The sequence below is a fragment of the Mesoplodon mirus genome (assembly GCF_964341445.2).
Source record: "Mesoplodon mirus genome assembly, contig: HAP1_SCAFFOLD_74, whole genome shotgun sequence".
Lineage (NCBI taxonomy): Eukaryota > Metazoa > Chordata > Mammalia > Artiodactyla > Ziphiidae > Mesoplodon > Mesoplodon mirus.
The window spans coordinates 3,347,720-3,352,203 of record NW_028295786.1 but is presented as its reverse complement, the minus strand read 5'-3'; positions in this window follow the sequence as shown (position 1 = coordinate 3,352,203).

The following is a 4,484-nucleotide window of genomic DNA, read 5'->3' as shown; positions in this document are numbered from 1 at the left end:
CATGAGATTTGTCATCACAAGGCTCCATGGTTTTGTCATCACAATGCTCCAGGACCTTCTCATCACAATGCTTCTCGACCTTGTCATGAAAATTTTCAATGGCCCTTGTCATCATAATCCTCCAAGACCTAATCATCACAATGTTCCATTATATTTGTCATCACAATTCTCCATTACATTTGGCATCACAATGCTCTCTGACACCTGTCTTCACAATACTCCATGACCTTCTCATCACAAAGCTCCGTGCCCTTTTCATCACAATGCACCATGCCCACTGTCATCACAATAATCTATGAAACTTGTCAGACCAATGCTCCATGTCACAGTCATCACAATGCTCCATGCCCTTGTCATCACAATGCTCCATGACCTCTGTCATCACAATGCTCCGTGACTCCAGTTATCACAATGTTTCATAACATTTGTCATCACAGTGGTCCATGCCCGCGTCATCACAAGGCTCTGTGACATTTGTAACCGCAATGCTCCATGAACTTTTCATCACAATTCTTTGTGACCCTTGTCATCACAATGCTCCATGTCTTTGTCAGAACAATGCTCCATGACCATTGTCATCACAAAGTGCCACGCCCATTTCATCACAACGGTCAACAACCTTGTCATTGCAATGCTGCATAAACCTTGTAATCACAATGGTCCATGCACTTCTCATCAAAATACTCTCTCACCAGAGATATCACAATGTTCCATCACTAGGCATCACAATACTCCCTCACCTCTGTAATCACAATGATCCATGACACTGTCATCACAATGCTACATCCCCTTATCATCACAATGTTCCGTGACCCATGACATCTCAATGTTCTATAACCCTTCTCATCAAAATGCTCCATGACACTTTTCATCCCAAAGCTCCAAGACCCCTGTCATCACAGTGTTCTCTAACCACTGCCATTAATGTGTTCCATTACACTTTTTATCAAATTGATGCATGACCCGGTCATCAAAATGCTCCCTGCCCTTCTCATCACAATGCACCATGCCCTTGTCATCAAAATGCTCCATGACTTGTCCTCACAAAGCTCCATAACCCTTGGCATCACAATGCTCCATGTCATTGTCTTCACAATGCTCCATGAACCCTCTCATCACATGGCTCCATGCCCTTGTCATCACAAAGCTCCATGACACTTGTCATCACAATGCTTGATGCCCTCCTCATCACAGTGTTCCATGCCCTTCTCATTACAATCCTGCATGACCCATGTATCACAGTGTTCCGTGCCCTTGTCATCACAATGATCCATGCCCTCTTCATCACAATGCTCCAAAATCCCTGTAATCACAATGCTCTATGTCCTTGTCATCACAAAACTCCATGACGCATGTCATCAGAATGCTCCATGGCCTTCTCATCACAATGTTCCATGCCCTCCTCATCACAATGCACCAAGACCCCTGTAATCACGATGCTCCATGCCCCTTTTCATCAGAATGCTCCTTGAGACTTGTCATCACAAGTCTCCATGGTCTTCTCATCACAGTGCTCCAGGACCTTGTCATCACCATGCTCCATTCCCTTGTCATCACAATGCACCTTGACACCTGTCATCACAATAAACCATGAAAGTTTTCAGCCCAGTGCTCCACGACCTACTCATCACAAAGCTCCATGGCCAATATCATCACAATGCTCCATGACCACTGTCATCACAACACTCCATGACACCTGACAACACAATGATCCGGGACTCTTGCCATCACAATGCTCCATTCCCTAGTCATCACAATGCTCCATGACCCCTGTCATCACAACACTCCATGAACATTTTCAGCCCAGTGCTCCATGAACCTTGCCATCACAATGATCCATGACCTTGTCATCCCAATGCTCCATGACCCCTGTATTCACAATGCTCCGTGACGCTTGTCATCACAGTGCTCCATGACACATGTCATCACAATGCTCCATGCCTTTGTCAGCAAAATGCTACATGACATTGTCATTACAATGCTCTATGCGCTTGTCATCACAATACTCCATTTCCATTGTCATCACAATCCTCCATGAACCTTGGGATCACATTGCTTCATGCCCTTGTCATCAAAATGCTCCATGACCTTTGTCACCACAATTCTCAATACACTTGTCATCACAATGCTCCCCGACACTTGTCATCAGAATGCTCCTTAAACCCTGTCACGAAAAGGCTACATGCATTTTTCATCACAATGCCCCATGCCGTTTTCATCACAATGCTCCGTGCCATTGTCATCAAAATACTCCACAAGCTTGTCATCAGAATGCTCCATGACACTTGTCATCACAATTCTCCATGCACTTGTCAGCACAATGCTCCCTGACCCTAGTCATCACAATGCTCCAAGCCATTGTGATCACAATGCTCCATTACTTTTGTAAGCAGAATCCTCCATGACACTTGGCATCACAATGTTCCATGCCATTGTCATCACAATGGGCCATTATATATGTCATCACAATGCTCCCTGACACGTGTCTTCACAATACGGCATGACCTGGTCATCACAATGCTCCATGCCCTTGTCATCACAATGGGCCATTACATATGTCATCACAATGCTCCCTGACACCTCTCTTCACAATACTGCATGACCTGGTCATCACAATGCTCCATGCACTTGTCATCACAATGCGCCATTCCAAGTGTCATCACAATAATCCATTAAACATATTAGACCAATGTTCCATGCCCTTGTCATCACAATGCTCCATGCCCTTTTTATCACAATGCTCCATGACCCCTGTCATCACAGTTCTCCGTGATTCCAGTCATCACAATGCTTCATGACCTTTGTCATCACAATGGTCCATACCCTCGTCATCAACAATCTCTGTGACCATTTTAACCACAATAATCCATGAAATTTTCATCCCAATGCTCTTTGACCCTTGTCATCACAATGCTCCATGCGCTTGTCAGCACAATGCTCCATGACAAATGTCATCACAATGTGCCATGCGCTTGTCATCACAGTGCTCCACAATATTGTCATCACAATGCTCCTTAAAATTTGTCATCAGTATGCTCCATACTCTTCTCATCAAAATGCTCTCTCACCACTTATATCACAATGCTACATCACTATTTGTCACAATACTCCCTCACCCCTGTCATCACAATGTTCCATGACTCCTGTCATCACAATGCTACATGCACTTATCATCACAATGTTCGATGACCCCTGACATCACAATGTTCCATAACAACTGTCATCAAAATGTTCCATGATAGTTTTCATCAAATTGCTCCATGACCCTGTCAACAGAATGTTCCCTGCCCTTCTAATCACAATGCACAACGCCCTTGCCATCAAAATGCTCCATGACCTTTGTCATCACAAAGATCCATGACGCTTGGCATCACAATGCTCCATGTCATTGTCATCAGAATGCTCCATGCACGCTCTCATCACATTGCTCCATGCCCTTGTCTTCACAAAGCTCCGTGACACGTCATCAGTATGCTCCATGGCCTTCTCATCACAATGCTCCATGCCCTTGCCATCACAATGCTCCTTTACCCCAGTCATAACAATGCTCCATGACCCCTGCCATCACGATGTTCCATGGCCTTGTCATCACAAAGCTCCATGACACTTCTCATCACAATGCTCCTAGAACCCTGTAATCACAATGCTCTATGCCACTATTCATTTCAATGCTCCATGAATCCTTTCATCCCAATGCACCATGCCCATCATCATAATGATTCAGTCTATTGTCATCACAATGAAAACAATATTCTCCATGACCTCTGTCATCATAATTCTCCAAACCCTTGTGATCAATATGTTCCATAACACTTATCATCACAACACCCCATGACTTTCATCATCACAATTATCCATGGTATTCTCATCACAGTGCTCCATGATCTTTGTCATCACAATGCTCAATACACTTGTCATCACAATGCTCCCTGACACTTGTCGTCAGTATGCTCCTTGAACCCTCTCATGACAAGGCTCCATGCCTTTTTCATCACAATGATCCATGCCGTCTTCATCACAATGCTCCAAGTTCCCTGTAATCACAATGCTCCATGCCCTTGTCATCACAAAACTCCATGACGCATGTCATCAGAATGCTCCATGGCTTTCTCATCACAATGCTCCATGCCCTCGTCATCACAATGCACCAAGACCCCTGTAATCACAATGCTCCATGCCCCTTTTCATCAGAATGCTCCATGAGACTTGTCATCACAAGTTTCCATGGTCTTCTCATCACAGTGCTCCAGGACCTTGTCATCAACATGGTCCAATCCCTTGTCATCACAGTGCTCCATGACACCTTTCATCACAATGATCCATGAACATTTTCAGCCCAATGCTCCACGACCTACTCATCACAATGCTCCATGGCCAATATCATCACAATGCTCCATGACCACTGTCATCACAACACTCCATGACACCTGACAACACAATGATCCGGGACACTTGTCATCACAATGCTCAATTCCCTAGTCATC